The 26098-nt window shown below is 41.0% G+C and overlaps 1 protein-coding gene across 2 annotated transcripts in view; it reads left to right on the top strand.

Moving 5' to 3' along the window:
- CSMD1 (CUB and Sushi multiple domains 1) overlaps positions 1-26098 on the top strand; it is a 2014336-nt gene that overhangs the window by 445654 nt on the left and 1542584 nt on the right. The gene's annotated exons all lie outside the window — the stretch shown is intronic.

Genomic DNA, 26098 nt, shown 5'->3' with positions numbered 1-26098 from the left:
CCCTTCCCTTCCCATTTCCTTCCTTCCTTTCTCGTTCCCTTCCTTCCTTCCTTCCTTCCTTCCTTCCTTCCTTCCTTCCTTCCTTCTTTCCTTTATTCTTGGCCTGAAACATCTTCTCACCCCCTGCCCCAGTTTTAAGATTCTTAGTATTATCACTTTTCTACATCCGTTAACCTACTGTAAGATGAATTTCAGTTCTCATGGAGAAAATTTCTGCCATGGTTTAAATGATAGAATACATGTGTATTTGAAAATCATATGTCCTCCTATTTCAACAAGGATTTTTTTTTTATTTTTTATAAACATATATTTTTATCCCCAGGGGTACAGGTCTGTGAATCGCCAGGTTTACACACTTCACAGCACTCACCATAGCACATACCTTCCCCAATGTCCATAACCCCACCCCCCCAACCCCCCTCCTCCCATCAACCCTCAGTTTGTTTTGTGAGATTAAGGGTCACTTATGGTCAACAAGGATTTTAAGTGGGTCATAATCTCTTAGAGTATAAGAAAATGCTACTCAGTTATATCTTGGCACTACAAGGCATATCTTAGGTTTTCTATTTTTTTTCTTTTTTAAAAACATTAAACCTATTGATTTTCATATGTATAAATATAGACCAGTTCTATACCTTTAGTTTGTAAGGCTGAGAAGTTATAAGAATAGCATCGAGATTTGAACTCAAGACCTCGAAGTCATCACCAAGTTCTGATAAATTGACCCATGTGGGAAAAACCAACATTGACCATTACTGATTACCCAGTATATGTCAGGAATTGCATGCCAGCAACCTTTCATAGAGTGTGTTTCATGACCCATGAGTGACTCTGTTTAAAAATGGTTCATGGAAGTTAAATTTGAAAAGTGCTGCATAATCAACCCCAGTTTTAGAGCTTAGTAATGCTCATTGGTTTACTTAAGGCAGCATAAAGCAAATAAATATTTTGACTTAGCATTTATGTCAAATAAATTTAGTGACAAAATGATCATTTGCACTCCACTATTAACATTTTGTTGGGGATGACTGGGTGACTCAGTGGGTGTCATCCAGTCACTTAAGTGACTCAGACTTAAGTGTCTGCCTTCAGCTCAGGTCATGACCCCAGCGTCCTGGGTTCGAGCCCGGCATCAGGTTCCCTGATGAGTGGGGAGTCTGCCTCTTCCTCCCCTTCTGCCTCTCCCCCCTGCTCATACTCTCTCTCTCTCTCTCTCGGAAATTAATAAATAAAATCTTTTTAAAAAATTCTGTTGAACATGGTTAGAGAAATGAACAAGACTACCATACACTACTCTCTCCTACCTAGACAAGCAGGCATATTGTCTTTATTTTACAGAGAGGAAACCTAGGTTGAGATATTATTTCATCATTTAGAGAGTCGCTCGAGTCTGTTCTCAGGGGCCATGGCCTGCGAAGCAAGAACAGGACGGATGTAGACTCCCCCTCAGGGGTCTGTTAGTGGTCTTATGAGCTATGGCTGTGTTTTATATTTATTATATCATTCTTGGCCATTTTCATAACCTTCAATATTATTTTAAACTAGTTATTATAAGCTATCTTATTACTGAAATTTATGCAAATGGTCAAGGTTAATTTTTAGAGAAAAGTATGGCATAATGAGTTTTAGTTTCCCAAAAGAAATCATAACTTTCCTGTGATTTGAAGAAAAAAAGTGTGTGATAAAATGTCCCCAATTCAAAAGAATTAATAAAAAATTAGTTCTAAAGATAACAGGCTAATATAATCTTAATGTATTAGGGTTTTTTTTAGCCCTTTTTTGCTGAACACCAGCGAAACACAATGGGCAAATTCACTACTTTAATTGCAGTGTATTTTTAATCCATTGATTCTAGTGGAAACATTTTGAAGTTGAAAAAATATACTCTGCTCCAGAAATGGAGTTTCATACAGAAAAAAAAAAAAATTGCTTTTTTTAAACTAAGGAGCCTTTAAAAAGTCGTATTTTTTACAACACACACTCAGAAACTCCTTTAAGGAAAATTGGATGGGATTTTTCTTTTCTGTAACTCCGGTTGAAATTATATTGAAAGGTAGTGGGCTTCATTTATTTATTAATTGTTGGAGAGTATCCTCTAACTTTTGTGAACCTGAATAGCATCATGTTCTGGTTGAGTCTGAATCAGCAATAGAGGCCACTCAGGCAGGACAGATTCCTGAGAGCAACCTGCTGCTGAAATGCCCTCTCCTCTTTGCTGCCTGAGTTCTGCTGAGAAGGGTAGCCTTTCCCCATGAAGAGTTACAAATCCCGAGGGGAGTGACTCACTGCTCTAAACGCTGAGATGGCCGTGGTCCCTCCTGGAGGCCATTCTACCAGAAGAAGGAGTTGGGGTGTGGTGGAGTGGAGAAGAGCCTCTGCCTGAAGGGCCACAGCCCTCGCTGGACTCAGAGCGGCCCCTGACTTGGTACAGTCCCCAACACAACCTGTCCAGTGTTGTCTTATATTTAGCGTCCCAAATCAGAAACTGCCCATGTCGCCTGTGACTCTCTTGCCCTCACCACTCATGTCCATTCCCTTTCCACATCCAGGGGCCACGTGTTTTCCCTTCTGCTCATGCACGTATTTCTCCCCTCCCCTGCCCCTTCATGTCTAGTGTCCTTCTACATCCGTGTTCACTGCCCCCCATCTGTCTGCCAATGAGTCAGAACCATCTCTTCCAACAGCAGCCCTCTTTCTTCCTGATTAAAACAACATCCCATTTGTCCTAAAATAAAGAACTATATCCCTGTGATGGCCTCCTGAGGATGGCATTGTCCTGCTCTGACCAATGGTGCCACCCTGTTCCAAGGTCTTTGTGAGCACTGGGGCCCTTTCACAGGGCTTTGCTGGCTCCCTAACCCAGGGCTGGTAGTGTTCTTATCACCCTCTTTCCTGGAGAGCAGCGTCCCACATCCATGCGCATGTGCACACGGTTATCACGCCGTGGCCCACGGACGTCCCGTGTATCTTCAGCCTTCAGCCCCGTCACTACTAATGCACTGAAGCATTCACGGCTGTGTGGGCCAGGTACGAACATTCTGCTTGCTCATGACTTGGCCTGATGACTATCATTTAATGGATTTTGAATGAATCAACAAGGGAATAAACATCTTGGGATCCAATATTTACATATTTGTGTAATGCTACCACACTGTAATGTTGAAGGCAAATGTTGAACACACTGATTTTAAAATAAGGTAAAATCACATACAGAGAAGAGCATGATATATAATTCTTCAATACAATTTAAGTTTTATCATTAATGGTTATTTTATAAAAACTCAATTTAGTATTTTAAAGGGAAAATATTCCAAGTTCTCAAATTACAGGAATGACAGAATGATGATGATGAATGTTCTGTTAATGAAAAATGCTTGAGGAAATAACTCCTGGAAGTGACTGATAAAATCACCACAGTGAACTGTGAAATGTCAAAAATCTAAATTTTAGCACGGACAGGGCAGCTGTAATAAGAAATAAGATATAATAAGAAACACAGAGTTGTTAAATAGAACTGAATACTCACCTTTAACAGAGACTGTGTCATGCTCACTGGCTGGTAAATTAGCATCTGGGCAAAAGGACCCTAACACCGAGGGCAGTTCTAGCCGGACCGGCCATCTGGTTTTTCCTGCAAATTTGTGGCATCTTTTGGTTGATGTCAACTTAGCCCTGCAGGATCACAGTGAGCCCGTGCAAGCCCCTGGTAAACCGTGACACTCATCCAATGCGTTCTTGATGCAGGAGTAGGCCTGTGAGACAGGCTGGTCTTACCAGTTAGGAACATTCTATGCAGGGGCGCCTGGGTGGCTCAGTGGGTTAAGCCGCTGCCTTCGGCTCAGGTCATGATCTCAGGGTCCTGAGATCGAGTCCCGCATCGGGCTCTTTGCTCAGCAGGAAGCCTGCTTCCCTCTCTCTCTCTCTCTGCCTGCCTCTCCATCTACTTGTGATCTCTCTCTGTCAAATAAATAAATAAAAATCTTAAAAAAAAAAAAAAGGAACATTCTATGCAGTAAGAGCATGTGTGCAAGCCGAAGTGAGCATCACTCTTGATGGCCAGTATGTTGGGAATGAGCTCAAGATGGCTATGATCTCATGGATGCTTTTCATGCTGGATCGGTAGAGCTTAGCTTTGGTGTCTAAACTTCCCAGTCCCAAAGAATCCAATTTAGAATCACGAATGTGCTCTTCAGTGTCCTGGCTAAAATATTAATCATACGAAGGACATCGAAATTCTCTTTTTCTTTCTCTACCTGTCTCTCCCTCTCTTGGCTTTGGATAGTCTGGTTTGCCTTCCAGGTTTTTTCAACATTTATTTTGATTTAGAAAGGCCTGGCATGTGTGATTAGTGAAGGCAGCAGACTCGAGCGGCTTTGCACACAGTAGTACCAACAGCTCATGATGCCGGTAGGCTGCAGGGTTCAATGGAGTAAGGAGGTCCTGTGGTGACGGAGGAACAGAGCCCAGGGGTTGATGCAGGTGCGCAGTTCTAGTGCTGGGTTTAACTAACGCATGTCTCACCTGGGAGGGAGAATGCAGCAAAGATAACCCGTAGCAATAGTGCTGTTGTCATAGGCTGAAGGGAGCAAAGGCATCTAGAAAATTACCTTTGAAAGAAGTAGGCTGTTCCTGGAGTGTTGTTGGGTTTTATAGTTTTTAAATAAGAGCACATTATGTGGTTTCCATTTGGACTTGATGAGATGTGCCAAGAGCCAGCTTGGATGGCCGAGGTGCAGAATGGGCTGAGGGAGAATGGGAGGGGCCATGTTGCTACTTACGGTTTTGTGAACTTGACATTTGAAAACCTGTTCCCACAGAAACTGTTTAAAAGAAGACTTTCCTAGCTGGGTTTTTCCATACTTCTTACTTAGATATAATTCAAATGTGCTGTTGCATTATATTTGTGGGTTGAAACGTGAGAAGCACTTTACTGCACTTGTGAGAAAATTGTTCAAATGGTGGCTATCTAGTTCCATTTTAAAATTTAACATTTTTGAGCATTCTTCATGGTCATGGAATGAACCTGCATCATTAAGATACACAGCTATGCCAAGTACCTCCCAAAACAGCTTTTTTTCCCCTTCCCATTGAAATGGACTATGATTCCAAAGGGAGTACATTTCAGGAGATGTGAATGTTGGATACTGATGTTTCTTTGTGAGTGGAAGACCTCTGCAGAGTCCTGGGGATGCACAGGTGGAAATGGCCCCCCAAACCCCTCTACTGCCTCACACCATTTCCACACCTCCCCATGTGCTCCCCACATGCCCCAGGTGCCAAACCTTGAGCCGTGTCCGTGGATGCAACAGCTTGAGACAGGATCTTGGACGTTAATTGGTTCTTATTTAAGGAACACTGTAGCCAAAACAAAGGATTGGAAATTTAGTGTTGGGATATGTGTGAAATTTTAGGGAAGAATTTTTCCAGTCTTTTAAGAACAGAAACAGAAAAGTCAGATCTCAGACTTAGAAAGGGAGGGGTACAGGGACACCTGGGTGGCTCAGTTGGTCAAGCATCTGCCTTCAGCTCAGGTCATGATCCTGGGTTCCTGGGATTGAGTCCCACATCTGGCTCCCTCGTTGGTGGGGAGCCTATTTCTCCCTCTCCCTCTGCCTGCCGCTCCCCCTGCTTGTGCTGGCTCACTCTCTCTCTCTCTGACATAAATAAATAAAATCTTAAGAAAAAAAAAGGGGAGGAGTACATATAGGTATAGTTAAGTATGATCATGCGGTAGTATCTCTGAAAGAAGAAAAACAATGTTTCAAATAATAGATATTAGATTCCCTGCCTTCTAAGATGCTCTGTTAAATCAGAAATATGATATTTGGCTATTTAATGCCAATACATGAGACCACGGGAACAGTCATTTTAAAGTTGAATTATTAAAGTTTCTTCTGGAAGTTCTATAATACACAAGAAGGTGACCTGGAGAAGGGTTGCGACGAGTGCTGCCCTGGGTGTGAAATCCAGCAACCTAGAGGAGAGGGGTGGTATCAGGAATGGGGAGTCAGGGAGCATCAGCCAGTAGGAATCCACCAGGAGGATGAGATTCCGAGTCTGTCACCAACCTGGATGGCCAGTATTCACTCTGAAGTTCTTTTCTGCAAAGCAAAATATCACCATCAGGTCAAACCTTTCAAAAAAGCATGAGAGGATTTTAAAAGCATGAGTAGATCTTAAGTTTCAGATCACAAACAAATATTTATTATATTTATATTTATAAATATATAAATATTCATTATATATAAATTATATATATAACTATATATGAATATATCACATAATATAAATCATACGTGTGTGTGTGTGTATGAACTGTCTGTGGTGATAAAGGTCAACCAGATTTACACGATCATTTTGCAATACACACAAATATAGAATCATGATGTTGCACATCTGAAACCATAATGGCATATGTTGATTACATCGCAATAACATTTATTTTGATAAGTACAAGAAATGAAAAGTCTGAGAGGATCGGAGAGAAGGCATAAAAAGGGCTGTTGTTCACAAAGAATTGGAGCCGATTTCATCTAAGATGTCAAAAGACAGCACAACTGCTGTGTGACCAGATTTTCAGGGGCATCGGCACCTCAGTGGGGTTGGGTCACTGGGCTGGCTTTATGGAGTACCGGATAAAGAAGACGGCCACGCACGTTGCCAGATCCCGGCAAGATGTTACCGAAAAGTGAGCTTCGTTTGGAGAGTTTATCAAGAGCTATTTCAAAAGTCAGAATTCTATAGATCCGATTACCAACTCACATAGCCTTCGCTCTGCTTCTCCTTTATGATGCCATGCTGCCTGTCGCCACGTTCAGAAACTCAAGAAACTGATCTGAGCTGAGTCACTGGTCTCCATTTTCTCTTATGTAAAATGACAAGATCAACTATTTTAGGAAGAGTGGATAGTTTTCCATTTCGGCACCTACTGCAATCAGTGGTGGTTGCATGAGGAACTTTGTTGGGAATGAGGATAAAACTGCCTTCAGACTCGGAAGGGATAGTTGTTAAGACTGATTCAAAGTATGTGGCACCACGGGCAGGATGATGGAGGAGGAGAGAGGGGAGAGCACTACATGTGTTCTCGTGGACTAGGGCATCTGTTAGGGTTCATATCCAAGCCAAGTGTCTGTGGGTTATCACTTCAAAAAAAAATCACTTGCTTGTGACACCTGGGGACTCAGTGAAGCATCTGCCTTAGGCTTAGGTTATGATCCCGGTGTCCTGGGTTCGAGTCCTGTATCAGGATCCTTGGTCAGTGGGGAGCCGACTTCTCCCTCTGCCTGCTGGTCCCCCTGCTTGTGCGCTTTCTGACAAATAATTAAATAAAATCTTGAACAACAAACAAAATATGGAACAAAAACATCCCTTGCTTTCATCGTTTCTGATTTATAAGTTGCCCGAAAAGATCAAGTAAACTACATCCTGCAAAAACAGAGGTTTTAGTTCATATCTCTTTCTTAATTAGGATGTAAGTTAAGTGGTATATCAAAGAGATTTTTAAAAAGTGGCTCTAGTTTTTTTTTCCTCCAAATAATAGTCCACAGATTGTTCTGAAGAAAAGATTCATGGCAGCCATACTCTCAGTTTCAAAGGGGAGAAACGGCTTTATTGATATTACAAAAGCCGAATAGAAAGTGAAAGAAGAAAAGGGGAATCTGTGCATAGACGAGGGGGATAGTAAGCAGTGGAAGAGAACAAGACAGACTCACATCAAATAGGGCATTTACAGGGCGCCTAGGTGGTTCAGTCAGTGAAGCGTCTGTCTTTGGCTCAGGTCATGATGCCAGGGTCCTGGGATCGAGCCCCACACCGGGCTCTGTTCAGCGAGGGTCCTGCTTCTCCCTCTGCCTGCTGCTCCCTCTGCTGTGCTCACTCTCTTTCTCACTCTCTCTGTCAAATAAATGAATTAAATCTTTAAAAAAATCGAGAACTTAGAACATTCATCCTTATCGGCTGGGGAAGCCTGTGGAGACAGGCCGGCAGGAGTTCCGTGGAAAGGACTGGGAGGAGCATCCTCCCTCAGGCAGGACCTCCAAATGGCTGTCTCCAGAAGAGCAGTGTTTACAGGGTACTGATGGGGTCTGGAGTTCAACATCTGTTCAGCTCCGTGCTTTGGAGCGAGCTGCATTCCGGTGTTAGGTCTTTACATCCTCAAGGAGCCTGTGCGAGGCGAGCGTGCTTCCCCTCCTGTTTCCATTGCAGGGGGACCCCCACCACCTGGAGCCAGAGGGGATACAAGGAAGGACTTACAGCTCTTGGCATCCAGACCAGAAGGGCCAGTTCTGAGCAGAAGGCCAGCCAATGTCCACCACCCAGGCTCCCCAGGTCGCTCATGCCGTCTCACAAACAACATTCTTGCCTGCGAGCGCGCGTGCGGGTCAGGGTGGCTGGTTGGGCAGGAGCAATCCCAGAACACTCCGTCCCGACGGTGCGGGACGAGCCGGCGAAGGCTGCGGGGACACTCAACCCAGGGGCTGTCCAGGGATCCCAGATCATCCTCTAGTCCCAAAGGGCGTTGTACTCTTGTGCATGAGCAGGGGCCGTGCCCGAACCACATCCCTGGGAGTGGAAGAAAGAAAGAGGTGGCGGAATGTCACAGACGTCCCTCCCTGTGCCCTTCTGTTGACAGTGCCTTGGTGACATCGCCGCACCTGGAGAAAGGTGGGCTGGTGAAAAATTAGTTTCTAACCCAGGGGGCGCCTGCCCAGCAGCACCTGCGGATGTTCTGCTACTGAATGATGTACAAGGGAGCAGCACAGACGTCCGATTGCACCCTTCTTGAGCCGGATCAACGTGGGCATCGGACTTGAGAGCCACCGTTGCGAGCGTGCATCCTAAGTGCCCCCTGGCATAGGCTCCTGTCTTCTCCCAGACCCAGAGCGCCTGACACTGCCATTTGTTTTCTTGGGGAGGTGGGGATCGGGGGACTCATCTCAAGATTGAAAAGCCCCTGGGAGGTATGGGAGTACCCGGAAGCCTGTTTAGTATGAGCAGTTAGAACAGCCAAAGAAGGTAGGCCGGGAGAAACTGCAGTTAGAAAATGATACTTTGGTTTCTTTGGTTTGGATTAATTCATCTACTCCAGTATAACACCAGGAGTTATTTATCTTGTTTCTAGTATGGTTTCTCCTCCTCTGTCTTCTTTCCCTCTCTCCCAAAGACCCAAAGGTTTGGTCTTCCTTTTTCTTTTTTTCCGCAAGATTTTATTTATTTATTGAGAGAGACAGTGAGACAGAGTGCATAGGGGAAGGAGGGAGAGAGAAAATCTCAAGCAGACTCCATGCTGAGCACAGAGCTCGGCATGGGGATCAGTCCCAGGACCCTGAAATCATGACTTGAGCAACTCTCTGAACTCACTGAGCCACCCAAGCATCCCTGGTCTTCCCTTTTTCTTTTCCTTTCCTTTCCTTTTCTTTTTTCTTTTCTCTTCTCTTTCTTCTTTTCTTGCCTTTCCTTTCCTTTCTCTTCTTTTCTTTCCATTCCTTCCTTCCTTCCTTCATTCATTCTGGAAGGTGATATGATGGATGGAATTATATTGCTACCAATAGGGCATTTTTTTAGATTCCAGGCCAACCGGGTGTGTTCCCCTGGACTCGTATGGTGCCAAGAAGATATTTGGGACATGATGATTTGGTTTTAATGTGCATTTATTTTTATTAAACCTCAAAATTAGGCAAGTCTTAAAAATTTGTGTGGAACTTAATGAAGAATAGGGAAGAATGAAATGTTTCTAGTCACTCATAATCTTATAAACTTGAAAATATGATGTAAAATTGCATCTTAAAGCTTCACACAAAAGTCAGCTCTCTGGGGTGAACTTTGGAGGAAAACCAATTTCCTGGGTTAGAGAATTTTTGTTTAAATTCTTGACCTCCTCCTCTAGTCACATATCCTCGTAGGACCGACAAGGGGTGCTTCCAGTGTATGAGGTCATTACCTGATTTCATGGGCACTGTCAGGAATGCACCTGGGAATCCAGCTGCTTTCAAAATGGCTCTGTAATTACACTGACAATCAGGGATCAGTTAAAAAAGAGAAATGCTTTGAAGACAGGTAGATGGAAAATCAAATACCTAATTGCAATGATTTTTTTAAATCATTTGGTGGGGGGAGAAAGCCATTTGCATCTATTACTAATCAAATCATATTTAATTATATATTTAAAAAGAAAAGCCTGTACTTTGAATTCACCGTGAAAGGCAAGGCATTCATTTTTTGTGTGTGTAGCATTTCCATTCTGAGAGCTTATCTCTTTATATGAATGCAATTAGATTGATTTTGTATTTATATGAAAATTGGGAATGTTATAGCATAACAAAGTCAGAGACTGTGCATCTAAATGAGCCCCGTAAATATTCAATGAGCAACTAGAACTGATCATTTGTTTCTCATGGTGATATTATTAAAATAAGAATGAGACAAAGATGGGAGTAAATAGAAAAGTGTATCTCTGTTCATGGTTTTCATAGTAGTAATCATGCACTTTTGTACTGAGCATAAAGTATTTATTAAGTACTGGTTTGGGATGGGGTTCTGGTAGGCTCAACATTGGCTCTCCTAGGAGTCCACAGTCCTTGAAGTTCAGTACTGTCCAGTACACCATCATCCTCGAGCAAATAAACTCAGAAGAGCTCCAACTCTTCCTTTACGCGCTGCCTATTACTTACTAAATCACGAGTCTTGGCTATAACCTGTGGTGTTTTATGTAGGGGTAATGGGTCGGTTGGAGTGCATGGCCTGCATTTGCTCAGTAGTTGTAATTACTCTTTGTTTTCCAGACCTAAACCAAAATTGCTTTTTAGGCCTTTATTTTGTCATGACTGAATTATTGTCTCATATCCGGTCCAGTCCCCGTTCAACAGCAACAACAGAACGTAACTATTTCTGTTCTCCTCTGCTATCTGACCTCTCTGTTTTCCAGAAGATTCAATTTTGACGATTCAACTTACTTCCAAAATCACTTTTATCTGAATCACCTGCTTAGAGCTTCCACTCTGGATGACTTTTCTTCTCTATTTCTTACATAGAACTCAGTGCATTTCACAACAACCCCTGGATATCATGTGTTTGTGCGTTTTGTTGTTGTTGTTGTTGTTTTGTCTTTTTTTTTTTTTTTAAGCTCCTGGAGGAACAGTAATGGATGAAACTGACATAATTTGAGAGATCATAGTTTATTAAAATATCTCAAAACAGTTCTGTCCAACTAGAGTAGACAGTGTGGGGGGAGGGGAGGGGGTTAGGGGCTGCTGAAATGTGAGCACAAAAGCTGTGGGCGAATACATGTAATAAAGGGTTTTTTTTTTTTCAATCTACCATTCTAAACTTTTTTTCAAAAAACCACTTACAGATTTAAAGCAGGAGAGTAGTATTTTCAGGTTGTAGAAGGTTCTGTTGTAGAGGGCTCACCACTGTGGCAGTAAGGAAAGTGAGTCAGAGATAAGCTCCTGGCGTGATGGAGCCCCCCTGAGGCTGGAGCTAGAGACCTGATGAAGGACTTGCTGATAAAGTGCCCAGTTTGGCGGCTGGATGGGTTGGGACAGAGACACAAGGAAATGGCAGCTTTCATGGTGTTATCTCGAACCCGGTGAAGAGCGTGCCTATGTTGAAAATGAAATAATTCGTATGACTGTGAAATGTATACACGGACAAGACTCCAATATATGGGTTTGGAGCTCAAGTAAGCTTTTCAGCCATAAACTACAGATAAGTGTGGACTGGAGGCAGATGCCCCAACACCACAGGGTGGGTGAGATCCTCTTGCAGGCCTGGGCTGTATCGGAGAAGTTAGGGACTTCAGAGGCTGGAGGTCATTCATTGAATTTCACTGCCAGAAAGTCTTGGCTGAGCTTCTGAATGTGTCAGGAAATGAGATGGGGGAGACTGAAGACTGTGAGCCAAGGTTGAGAAAGTTGGGGTGTCAGGTCTCAAAAGGCTCACCTGTGAACAGAAGGAGGCACGTGAGGTGGCCATTAGAAGCCATGCTGGTGATGCTCTCGTTGAGGAGGGATGGCTGTGAATGTATTCAGTGCTAGGGAAAAGAGAGGGAGAAGTGATGAGTGAAAGTAGAGGGGATACCCGATATGATGAACTTCCTAGGAAGTATGCACTGTGTGGTCCAGACTGAAGATTTTCAACAGCTGGATGGAGAACACTTCCGTCTTGAAACAGGTTTCAATATGGTGGTGGGTTCTAAAGGCAGATACATGTTTCAGTGAATGACTGTGAGCTTGAGTAATTTCCTTTCTGATGACATCAGTTTTTTTTTTTTTTTAATATATTTATTTCAGAGAGAGAGAGTGAGAGCATGCAGGTGGGAAGGGCAAAGGGAGAGGGAAAGAGAATCTCAAGCAGACTCTGCCCTTGAGCACAGAGCCCGTCATGGGGCTTGATCTCACTACCCTGAGATCACGACCTAAGACGAAACCAAGAGTCAGGTGTTTAACCGACTCCACCACCCAGGAGTCCCTGATGACATCAATTTTAATGGAAAAATAGCATATCTCGACACTGAAGATGTCTTTCTGCCCTTAGCCGTGGACCACATACCCACTTCATCTTCCCCGGAGACTTTTCTGTTGCTAGCACTGCTATTTAAAAGAACCCTAACTCTGTGCTGCATTCTGGGGAAAGGCAGGCTGGTGAAATATTAGTGCTGCATTCTTATATATGTTGGCTATTTGCTATTTTAGGGTTTATGTCCCTATTTATTTTGAAAAAAAAATCTCTCTTGCATGATAGGAACTAAATCTCTTCCCTCCCATGTTCAAAGCTTTCCTAATATTTTGTGTCTGGGTTAAATCAGTGCCTAATTTCACATTTCATGAACCGAAACTTCCATATTGGGGGGCGATGAAATGAGTGAAGAACACATATTTATTAAGAGCTTTCCTGCTGTTGGAAACTGCTGAGTCAGATTATGAGTACTTTATTTTGTATTGACAATAGCACCATGAAGTAACTGTACATTTCCTCTTGTTTTACCATGAACACAACTGAAACTCAGGTGTCTGGGTCCACATAGCTATTACTTGCAGATATGATTTAAGGAAAAGTCTAATTGATTTTAAAACCTATGCTGTGTTCCCTCATAATGACATAATTTTATATATAATCACAAACACATAGTTTAAATATATATTTGTATTCAGATATTGACGTGTATAATGAATAAATAATAAAATACATCCCACATGCCTATAAATAATGGCAAATTATAATTTTTTACTCTCCATTTTTAAAAATTTAAACATAAATGGCAAGTTGGAAGACCAGTGTGATATGGATTTTCTCTAATACAATAAAGATAAATCCATGTCAAAAATGACTTTTAATGGATATATGGTAATGCATTCTGATTTAAAGGTGGGTACATAAAGATGGATACAGCTTATCAGATATCATTAAAGTATATTCTTCTATTTCTAGGTAGAGATGTTTGTATTTTTTTTTTAAGATTGATTTTTTTTTCTCCGTTATCACCATTTGATCACAGTGGATATATATCAGTAAAAATTGAAGATAATTTCTGTGTCAAACTGCAAGGAAAAGGGGTACCTGGGTGGCTCAGTGGGTTAAAGCCTTCAGCTCAAGTCATGATCTCAGGGTCCTGGGATTGAGCCCCACATCAGGCTCTCTGCTCACTGGGGAGCCTGCTTCCGTCCTCTCTCTGCCTGCCTCTCTGCCTACTTGTGATCTCTCTCTCTGTGTCAAATAAATAAATAAATAAAATCTTTAATTAAAAAAACTACAATAAAAAATTAAGTTTTACAACTATTAGAGTATTTTACAACAATTACGATTATGATCACCAGAGCTAACACTGTTTTTAAAGAATTTGATTCAATAACAACTGGAAAGCCATATGCATTTCCCCTAATTTCCTCCCTCCCCCCAAATTTAGACATTCACCTTCTGCTTTCCATAAGATAATTCAAAATGGGTCATAGACCTAAATGTAAATAGGAAACTATTAAACTTCTAAAGGATAACATAAGAGAAAATCTGGATGACCTTGGCTTTTGCAGTGACTTTTTAGGATAAAATACCAAAGCACAGTCCATGAACTTAAAAAAAAAGAAAAAATGGACTTCATTTTTAATTAAAATTATATTCCATAAAAAGACAATGTTAAGAGAATGAGAAGATGAGCCAGACTGGGAGCAAGAGTTGCAAAACCTATTTCTGTGAAGACCTATGTCCCAGCTAATACAAAAACCCTCAAAAGGCTACACTAGGCAAATAAAAACCTGATTTACAAGTGGGCCAGGTATTAGAAGTCTCACCAAACAAGATACATAGGTGGCAATTGAACGTTTGAAAAGAGGTTCCACGTGATGTTTCATCAGTGAATTGAAATTTAAAAAACAGCAACAGAAGGGCTAACGTTGCAAACAGAAAACCAGATGCTGCAAGAATGTGGAGCCACTTGGTGTCTCAGTCTCTGCCCCTGGGAACGGACGACAGTCCAGCCACTTTGAGAGACAGCCTGGCAGAGTTTTATGGAGCTGGACAGAATCCAGCCATGCAGTCCGGCCATGTTAGATATTTCCCCAAAGAAGTTCAAACTTTAGGGCCACACGGAAATATGTACACGAACACTCACAGCAACTTTATTCATGAATTGTCAAAAAGTGGAAGCAACCCAGATGTTCTGCACTCAGGCAGAAGGGTAAAGCCAGCGTGCTGCATGCAGACGGAGTATTATTCAACAATAAAAATAAATATCAAAGCCATGCAAAGACACTGGAGAAATTTAAAGGCATATTGTGAAGTGGAAGAAGCCAATATGAAAAGGCTACATTTTGCACGGTTCCAACGATACCACATTCTAGAAAAGACAACACTACAGAGACCCCCCTTCCAAGAAAATCAATCAATCAGTCAATGAGACAATTCTATCTGATGCTTTAATGGTGGATTCAGGACATTACACAATTGGCGAAACCTGCAGAATGGTAGACAAGAGTAAACCCTAAGATACACAATAAATAATTAACTATTATTTTAGTTAATAACAATGTATCAATATTGGTTCATCAATTGTAACTAAGTACCACACTCATGCAGGATGCTAGGAATAGGGGTAACTGTGTAGGGCAGATGTTCGTATGGGAATTCTCCATACTTTCAGTTTAATTCTTCCGTAAACCTAAATCTGTTCTATAGTCTACTCAATTTTAAAAGTAGGTTACAAATTACAGATATTCTATGATTAAAATGATATGGAGGCAGGTGCACTGGAAAAGTGCTAGCGAAATAAACAAGCATGATAATGTATTTGTGTTAGGATTGTAGAAATATGAATGACTCTGTCTTTTCCTAACTTGTTAATACTTAGTACTATGGTCATGTTATATGTAGTATTTCTTTAAAGATTTTATTTATTTCTTCGACAGAGATCACAAGTAGAGAAGCTGAGCAGAGCTGAGCAGAGAGCCCGATGTGGGACTCGATCCCAGGACCCTGGGATCATGACCTGAGCCAAAAGCAGAGGCTTTAACCCACTGAGCCACCCAGGCACCCCCATATGTAATATTTAAAACATATTTATAGCTACCAAGTGCTTATTATGGGCTTCACCTTTTCTCATGGCTGTCCACTGAATTATTATTTCTAATAGAAATATTTACTTAGTTTCTAATTGATTCAAACTGTGTTCTACCCTGCCAAATACTGTTGATATATAATGATTTATATTTATCCCCATCAACTTGTCTTGGAGCAGAGTGGGGAAGCTCACTGAAAAACAGCATCTATAGTACAAATGAAACACTTGACAAAAATGACACCAGTCTTTTATCCTCTAACTTGGAGTATCAATTCTTAAGCAAGTCTTCGAGAACAGTATTTCAGTGAGAGTTTTGAAGAATTGTTTTGGCATTCTAGTCAACTTCTACTTCTCTTGGTCTTTTTTTTTTTTTAAGATTTTATTTATTTATGTGACAGAGAGAGAGATCACAAGTAGGCAGAGAGGCAGGCAGAGAGAGAGAGGAGAGCTGAGCAGAGAGCCTGATGAGGGGCTGGATCCCAGGACCCTGAGACCACGACCAGAGCCGAAGGCAGAGGCTTTAACCCACTGAGCCACCCAGGCGCCCCTCTTGGTTTTTTTTATTAACCATGTGGAGGAGTTTCTATCCTGTCCCCTAAGCATTGAGGTATTTTTAAAGATTTTATTTATTTGACACAAAGAGAGAATGAGAAAGAGCACGAGCTGGCAGGCGAGGGAGAAGCAGGCTCCCCACTGAGCAGGGAGCCAGACATGGGGCTTGATCCCAGAACCCTGCGATCATGACCTGAGTGGAAGGCAGAGGCTTTACCACTGAGCCACCCAGACAACCTCAAACTGTGAGATTTTTATGATTGTTCTTCCAGAAGGAAAGCAATTAAAAATTAACAATACGTTTGGAAACATCCATTCTCTTTTGCAGAATGACAGCTTATATTAACATATTAATGACTCTATGCAGGTCTGTTTATTCTAATATCTCCTCCCCAAAACATAGGTGAATTTGGATCTCTTTTCCGCAAACCGTGTAGTGGTTTATTTTCATTTAGAAACGCTGAAGGATTTTGAAAGCTTGGGAAAGATTCAGAGCTAAGTAAATGTTGTGAGGATTTGAATTCTCCATTGCAATTCTTTGCCCAGGTATTGAGTTCATGATCCAGAGAAGTGTTTCCTTCCCTGGGTGAGAAGCTAGGGTGGCCCCACTCCTCATGGCAGGCAGTGTCACTCTCTGGGACTACATCCATCCCATGTGGCCATGGAGACAGCCCTGTGGCTGCGGCTCTTCTGCATCCAGGCTCTTGGTCTTCAACTTGACACCCAGACTTGGCAACATCAATCCTATTAAATCAGATGGGGCGCATCTATAGGTGAAGTGTCTCTGTGTCTCCCTTGGCATTTTATATTGCTGGCTCTGCGGTTTTATCAGGATTTACGGAGAATCCTGCTTATATTTGTCAAGCCAGGCGATATGAAAGTGATTTCTCATGTGACGCCTTGGTGCCGATGAAGCCCACTTGGGAACGCAGGAGTTCAGGCAAAACATGGAAGATAAATAAATATACTTTAACATAAATAAAAAGAATTGCAAAACCACTACCCAAAGTCACCATTATAACTGCGCAAAGTATATATTACCAAGGAATCTTCACTGCAGAGTAGGACATGGGGACAAGCAAGGTATATGGATGTGTGCTGAGTCCCGGGTTGGCCTGTGGCAAAGCTGAGGCCTGCCATCTCGGTCCCCAGAGAAACAGTCAGGAATACTTTGTAATGGCATGAAGTTTAGCCCATGCACCAGCACTGGCCCGTTTTGAAAATCAAGGGGTGGAAAATCCATTCACGTTAATTCTGCACTCTGCTCATAGTAAGCTATTGTTGGTAACGCCAGCGTGTTCTTAGTGTTCGAAACGGTTGAATTGGTGGAGACGTTTAAGGAACATGATGCACTTGCAGAGCTGTAGATTTGCATGTTTCCAGTGCCCCAAGACCCTTTATCTATCCTAGTGATGCCACGTGACCCAGCACCCGAATCTGTTTATCTTAACGTCTCATGCAGTGGAAGGCAGAAGAGCATGCCAGTTCGGAGCCAGACTCCCTGTGTCCTTGCCTTTTGGGCAAGTCCTTACCTCTAAAACATCTAAAGTCTTTAGACTTCTTCTAAAGTCAAGTCTACCTCTTTGGCTTTAGTTTCATCATCTGTAAAATGGGAATAAGAATAACACCTACATGGGGCGTCTGGGTGACAGTCGGTGAAGCCTCTGACTCTCGATTTTAGTTCAGGTCATGGTCTCAGGTTTGTGAGATTGAGCCCCATGTCAGGCTCTGCACTCAGCGGGGAGTCTGCTTCAGACTCCTTCTCTCCCCTTCCCTTCCCCCTCCACTCACCACCTATCCCCCTCCAAGCAAAGCATAACCCCTCTGTCCTAGGGCTAACAGGACTGCGTGTGGCGAACGGACAGCACTTAGTACTGGCTCATGTTAGAGCCTTGATAAATGTCCGCAATTAAGATAAACTCCAAATTTCTCAAGAACTCGGTGGAGTATTTCCTGACTTTTGAGGCTATTATTTGTTGACTCTCCTTGGCACCCCTAAATCTATTTTCTCCTTTATTATGGTACTTATTATCTTTAATGAAAATAATCTGTTTCTGTTTCTGCCCTTCCCATTAGATTTTTTGATTTTGTGTCAGGGAACCATACCTTATTCTCCACTGTATGACCAGAACCTACCCCTATTGTCTGACATGTAGCGGAAGTTCACAACCAATGACTTTCCTTCAAATTCTTTGCTCCTGACATGAATGGTATCTGTGGTGTCTCACCTCCCACCCCAACCTGCAACATATCTACATCCATGCAGCTCACATAGGGTACAAAGATAATACTACATGAAAATAACCTTGGAGAAACATAGTAGAAGTGCTCAGGTCAATTTCTGTCCCCCAACCCCTACCAAAGTCTACATCACTGAAAGAAAAAGTGGTTTATCTGTCTTTTCCACAGAATGACACATGCAATATTTGTTCTTCTGAGCCATGAGCATGGAATGTTTTTCCATGGCTTCGTGTCATCTTTAATTTCTTTCATCAACCATCAACCATGTTTTATGGTTCTCATATCACAGATCTCTCACTGTGGTTAGATTGATTCCTGAGTATCGTACTATTTTTGTGGAATTGTAAATGCGATTGTTTCCTTAAATTTTCTTTCTGCTGCTTCATTATCAGTATATAGAAATGCAACAGATTTCTGTACATTGGTCTTGTATCCTGCAAATTTACCGAATTCATTTCTCAGCTCTAGCAGTTTTTTGGTGGAGTCTTTGGGGTTTTCTATATATAGTTTCATGTCATCTGTAAATAGTGAAAATTTTACTTCTTCCTTAAGGATTTGGATGCTTTTGTTTCTTTTTGTTGTCTGATTGTTTGTGGCTGGGATTTCCAGTACTGTGTTGAGTGAAAGTGATGAGAGTGAACATCCTTGTCCTGTTCCTGACCTTAGGGAAAAAGCTGTCAATTTTTCTCCATTGAGGATGCTGTTAGCTGTGGGTTCTTCATATATGGCCTTTATTGTGTGGAGGTATGTTCCCTTTAAACCTACTTTCTTGAGAGGTTTTTTTTTTTTTTTTTTTTTTTTTTATCATGAATGGATGTTGTACTTCATCAAATGATTTTTTTTTCTGTATCTCTTGAAATGATCGTACGGTTCTTATCCTTCTTATTATTCATGGGATATATCACATGGGTTGATTTGCAAATATTGAGCTACTCTTATAACCCAAGAATAAATGCCACTTGATTGTGTTGCATTTTTTTTTTAACGTATTGTTGCATTGGGTTTGCTAGTATTTTGTTGCAGATTTTCGCATCTATGTTCATCAAGGATATTGTCCTGTCGCTCTTCTTTACAGTGGTGTCTTTATCTGGTTTTGGTATCAGGTAATGCTGGCCTCATAGAATGAATCTGGAAGTTTTCCATCCTTTTCTATATTTTGCAATAATAGGTATTGCAAGAATAGGTATTAATTCTTCTTTAAATGTTTGGTAGATTCACCTGTGGAGCCATCTGGCCTTGGATTTTTTTGTTGTTATTGGGAGATTTTTTTATTCCTGATTTAATTTTTTGCTGGTTACCAGTCTGTTGAAATTTTCTATTTCCTGTTTCACTTTTGGTAATATATGTTTCTAGGAATTTATCCATTTCCTCTAGGTTGTTCAATTTGTTGTCATATAATTTTTTGTAATATTCTCTTATAATTGTTTCTATTTCTCTGGTGTTGGACATGATCTCTCCTCTCTCATTTTTGGTTTTATTTGTTTGGGTACTCATTTCTTTCTTGAGAAGCCTGGTTAGATATTTATCAATCTTATTTATTTATTTATTCTTCAAAGAATCACCTCCTGGTTTCATTGATTGGTTCTCTTATTTTATTTAGTTATCATATCATTTATTTCTGCTCTAATCTTTATTATTACCTTCTTTCTGTTGACTTTATGTTTGGTTTGTTCTTTTTCTATCTCCTTTAGATGTAAGGTTAGGTTGTTTGAGATTATTTTTTTCTTGAAGTAGGCCTGTATTGCTATATACTTCCCACTTTGGACCACTTTTGAAGCATCCCAAAGGTATTGGACTGTTGTGATTTCATTTCATTTGTTTCCATGTACTTTTGTATTTCTTCCTTGATTTCTTTATGGACCCATTCCTTATTTAGTAGAATGTTGTTTAACGTCCAAGTGTTTGTGGTCTTTCATTTTTTTTTTTTTTTTCCTTGTGGTTGTCTTCTATTTCATAGCACTGTGGTCAGGAAAATGCATGGTAGGACTTTAGTATTCTTGAATTTGTTAAGGACTGTTCGTGGGTTAATATGTGATCAGTCCTGGAGAATATTCAATGTGCGCCTGAATGTGTACTCTGTTTTAAGAAGGAATGTTCTGAATATATCTGTTAAGTCCATCTGGTCCAGTGTGTCATTCAAAGCAATTTTTCCTTGTTGATTTCCATTTTTGATGATCTATGTATCATCAAAGTGGGATATTACAATCCCCTATTATTATTGTTCTAGTATTGATTAGTTCCTTTATGTTTGTTACTAACCATTTTATGTATTTGGCTGCTCCTATGTTGGGTGCATAAATATTTACCTTTGTTGTACCTTCTTTTTGGATTGTCCCCTTTATTATTAGATAGTGCCTTCCTTTGTCTCTTGTTACAGTCTTTATTTTAACATCCATTTTGTCTGAAATAGGTACTGCTACTCCAGCTTTCTTCTGACATCATGATAGATGTTCCCACCCCCTCACTGTCATCTGCAGGTGTCTTTGGGTCTAAATCGAGTCTCTGGTAGCATATAGATTTTTTTTTTTAATCCATTCTGTTACCTGTGCCTTTTGAATGGAATGTTTCCATTTACATTCAGAGTAATTATTGATAGGTATATAATTGTTGTCATTGTATTATTTGTTTCATGGTTGTTTCTGATGATTTCTTTGATCCTGGCTTCCCTCATTCATGGTTTGCTGATTTTTGTTGGTGATATATTTGGATTTCTTTTTATTTTTCTATGCATATTTATAGTGATTTTGGCACATGTCTACCCTTCAGTTTGTATTTAAGTTCTTCTGCATATAGCTGCCTTTTTAAAGTTGACATCATTGAAGTTTGAACCCATTCTTTACTCCTCCACTCCCCACATTCTAGGTACATGTTGTCATATTTTGCAACATTTTATTTTTTGAGTTCCTTCATTGTTTTTTTACAGAAATACTTTTTTTTTTTTTTACTTCTTTTCTGCTTCCTACCTATATACTGTCACTTTCAGTCTCTTCTTTCCACTCAGAGAGTCCTCTTTAATATTTCTTGCAGGACTGGTTTGGTCTGGTTCTCTTTAATATTTCTTGCAGGACTAGCTGGTCATGAACTCTTAATTTCTGTTTGTCTAGGAAACTCTTTCTCTCTCTTTCTATTCTGAATGATAGCCTTGCTGGATGAAGCATTCTTGGCTACAGATTTTTTTCCCTTCAGTATTTTGAATATATATCAGGCACTCCCTCCTGGTTTGAAAAGTTTCTATTGAAAAATCTCCTGCTAGGCTTTTGGGTTTTCCCTTGTAAGTTACTGTCTTGCTTTGTGTTTGCTTTTACATTTGCTTCTTTATATTTTACCAATTTAATTATAATATGTCTTGGTGTGGGTTTGCTTTTGTTGATTTTTATGGGAGTTCTGTGTGCCTCCTGCATCTGGATCTCTGTTTTCTTCCCCAGATTAGGGAATATTTCAGCTATTATTTCTTCAAACAAATTTTTTGCCCACTTTTTTCTTCTGGGACTCCTATAAATACAAATATTATTATGGTTGATGGAGTCACTGAGTTCCCTAAGTCTATTCTCATGTTGCATAATCCTTTTCTCTCTCTTTTGTTCAGCTTGATTACTTTTCATTACTCTGTCTTCTAGGTCACTAATTCATTCCTTTTCTTCTTCCAGTGTGTTTTCATTCCACCGAACATGTTTCCTTACCATTTATTGAGCCCTTTATCTCTGCTATATTATTCCTTATCTCTGTACTAACGGTGTCACTCAGGTCTTCCACTCTTTTCTCAAGTCCAGTGAGCATCATTATGAGCATTGCTTTAAATTTTCTACCAGGCGTGATCTTCATATTTGTTTCACTTAGATCTCTGGTTGTGGCCTTGTCCTGGTTTTTTTTTTTTTTTTTTTAAAGATTTTATTTATTTATTTGACAGAGATCACAAGTAGGCAGAGAGGCAGGCAGAGAGAAAGGAGGAAGCAGGCTCCCTGCTGAGCAGAGAACCTGATGTGGGGCTCGATCCCAGAACCCTGGGATCATGACCTGAGCTGAAGGCAGAGGCTTAACCCACTGAGCCCCCCAGGTGCCCCATCTTGTCCTGTTTTTTTTTTATTTGGGATTGATTTCTCTGTCTTCTTATTTTGTCTGCCTCTTTGTGTCTGTTTCTAAATGTTATAAGTCAGCTGTGTCTTCCGCTCTTGAAAGTAGTGATTTCATGAAGAAGAAGGCCTAGTGGGTCCTTCCATGCAGTGTCCCCTTTTCGTGAGAACCTGGCACTTCAGAAGAGTATCCTATGTGGGTGGCTTATGCCCTGCTGCTGTGTCTGAGTCACTTTTCTTTTCAGAGCAATGGTCTGCATTGACTCTGCCTGTTGTGGGCTGTGCTTACTCTCTGTGTTGTTAGTGGGAACCAGGCAGGCCAGCTCTGAGAGACGTGCCTACAGGGGAACTTGGGAACTGGGAAGTGGTGTTAAAAATTTGTGCTGGGCCACTAGTCCTGTGCTGGATCACTGAAGTTCTTTGGTGGCCTGGGGCTGCATACCTAGTGTGCAAGACTGGGCACAGCACCCTGCAGTGGCTAGGAGGACCTGATGCACGAAGGTGTCTGGGGGCACAGTGGCTGGCCTTCGTATGATGTCTTAGCACAGCTTGCTGTAGCAGCTGTGTACCCAGTGGCAGGGAATGGCACATACTCTCTTTAACAAAATTTGAGCTGAGCCCAGGACTTAGGCTAGCAAACTTGTAGTGGGCTAGCCTACAGGATAACTTGTCAGCACGGCTCACTCTTTGATCACTGGTTAGTAGCAAGTGTCTGTGGATTCCCACCTCCTGCCATGGCCCAGTGTTTATGCTGAAGGACAGGGGAGGAAAATGGCACCTGCCAACTCCCTCATTTTTGGAGAAGTCCCTTGGCACACTCTGAAATCAGTACAAACAGATATGTCTCCCATTTGCTCTTGGCATTGTGTAAACTGCCCTCATTTTGTTGCCTCTCTATATAGGATGCTATCTTTTTAAGAGTGTAGACTGGGGCCATCACTTGCCCTCTTGGCTGATCCAGTGTTGAGTCAGCTGACTTTTAAAGCTCTAGGCTCCAAGTCCCACTGGTTTTACAGAGTCACAGAATTAAACCCCTCTGGTTTTTAAAGACAAATATTATGTGGTTAGTCTTTCTTTTGGGAGATCCCTGGTGTGAGGGCCCATTTCTCTGCCCTCTTTGGGCATCCAGATCCATCCTTCTGTGGGTAATCTCTCTCCACCTTTCTGACTTTCCTAATATTTCTAATGTAGCTTCTTCTCTAAATTTAGTTGTGGAGTTTGTTCTACCAGTCTTTGGATTGCTCTCTGGTTTATTGGCTTGGATGTGGATGCTAGCTAGTTGAAAACATGGGATGAGGTGAGCTCAGGGTCTTCCCACTCTGCCATCTTCCCAAGCTCCCTATGTGTGCATATTCTTAATAAAAAATACAGCATGGAGTAAAAGCAACAAACATATTTAGGGAGAATAAAGCTGAGAAGAACATTTACAAAAAAATGGAGAATAAGTAGCCTAATTTGGCTGGAGAGAGTTTGTGAGGAGATAGAATTGAAAATCCCCAACTGACCCAGATTGTGAATGACTTGGGTTTTCAGGGGAAGGAGTTTCATGGTACTTGGTAGGCAGTATGAAGTTACTGGTGATTCTTGGGCAGGAAATTCCTATAAGTCCAACAATAGAATTAGAAACGTGTGTAGATTGGTGACGGACCACTAAGCTAAGGGAGACAGAAGGGCCGGGTGACCTAAATACTAATTAATAAAAGCTTGACCAGCAGTAATGGCCAAGAAATAGAGAGCATGAGATGAAAATTGGGAAACTGTCAGTAGCATCTATAGATAGTGTCTAACTGGATTTGGAGGACGAGAGAGTAAGAAAGAAGCTCAAGACATGTTGCACTTCAAACTTGGCAAACCAGGAAGGGGCCTAGTGCCAGCCAAGTTACTTCAGAGCCCTGTGGCCTCTGCAGGCAACACCTGAATGTGGTTAGGATGAGGAGAAGGAAAGAAAAATAGCTGTGAGGTTTTGGCACTCCGAGCTTCTCTTTGCAGCCTATATCCTGAGGCAGAAATTGACCCAGAAAAGAGAGTGAACTTGAGAAAAATATTTCACAGTCTATTTTAGAATCCTAGCCACTTCAATTTTGATAAGTATAAGCCTAAACCCATTTGGGGAAGAAACCAGAATGAAAGTATCCTAAAATATTGTAGATTAAATGACTATAGGTAAAACCCCTAAGATCTCAAGAATTCAGGAAAGAGTGAGGTTATTTTTCCCTCTAAATCTTCATAAGCAACATTCTCAATGATGTATCATTTATATTGACCTTATACTTATGGTTTGTCGGCTCACCTTTTCTCAGGTCCCTTTTAATACTATAAGCTAGTGTCATATTAGAAAAGCTTGTGACGTTTGCTAAATATCATGCTAACTCATTTCACAAGGCTAGTGAAATTGAGATTTTAGTGGTTAAAGATTGGGGGCAAGCTACTTGCTAATATTTTTTCATAAAATTTCGAACATGAGTTGTTTGGAGGCTGATTAAATATGTAAGCCATCACAGGTGAAATGATTTTTCTGTAAGCACACTCCAAAAACATTACTGCTGATCCATGGGCTTAGTGAACGAGATTTCCAAGTCCATTTAGTCTAAAAATGTCTCAAAAGCTATATTTTACACTCACATATGCATACTACCTTCTGGCAATATTGCATGTGAAAGCTCAACACAATATTTAATGTCTGGTGACTTATGGCACTGGCAAACCTCAAGTGCAGAAACACTGCAAAATAATTCAAATTGCATGCTAATTCACAGAAAATCCATTTTTAGCTTCTTCCAGAGACTATACTAAGCTAAAGGTCATTGTATAACATTTTTTAAATGAAAAAAAAAAAATGCCAAACATTTTTTTTGGCACCTAAACACTGGTGATAAAGGACAATGACATCTGAGAAAGGAGCAGGCTCCTTTATGTATTTTAGCTAAGTTAGAGCTCGAGACAGATTTAGCATATTTTGATGAACAAGTGAAGCTTTCTATATTCACTTAATATTTAAATTCAAATATTATTTAAAAATAAGGAACTTTGGTCACTGACAGAAGTGCCTTCAAAAATCCTTTCTACATTCTCACCAGCTCAGAAGCAACCGGAAGCAGGTTACTTCTCAGATTCTCCAATGTCTGATCTATAAAATCACTTCTCTAAACTATTTGGAGGATCGATTGGTAGGATTATTGTCAAATTCCACCCCAAATGCTGGCATCAGGCAGGGGTTGCTCTTGCTTTGTCTTCATTCTTGACCTTCAGAGAAGATCTGAGAGCTAGAGAAGCTATTACATGTGTGGTAAAAGTGGTAGAAACTGAAGCCAGCAGAGGGACTAGAGAAGTCTAAGGACTCTGAGCAAATCAAGGTACAAATATAAGGGAAAAGGCAAAGAAAATAGTGCTGTCTCCAATCACAGGTGACACTGGAGCCATCAGAGCCATGCACCTAGTGACCCCATAACATAACAGGCTTTTGCTCTAGATAGTTGTTACATAGCAAAAGTATTTTTCAGCACTATTGGAAATATGAGGCAATTTGACAGCTGTATTTACATTTGGTGATATTCAATGAAAGGCCATGACTATAGAGCAATGGTATCTGTCTGGGAGTACCAGATGTTAGAAGCAAATTGGTCTGTCAAGGTGAGTTAGTGTACTTAAGGCTTTCCTCACAAAGAGAATAATGAGAAAATAAGCA

This window comes from Lutra lutra, chromosome 2 (genome assembly GCF_902655055.1).
Source record: "Lutra lutra chromosome 2, mLutLut1.2, whole genome shotgun sequence".
NCBI classification, from domain to species: domain Eukaryota; kingdom Metazoa; phylum Chordata; class Mammalia; order Carnivora; family Mustelidae; genus Lutra; species Lutra lutra.
The sequence above is the reverse complement of the archived record's forward strand: the minus strand, read 5'-3'. Positions and strand labels throughout refer to the sequence as shown.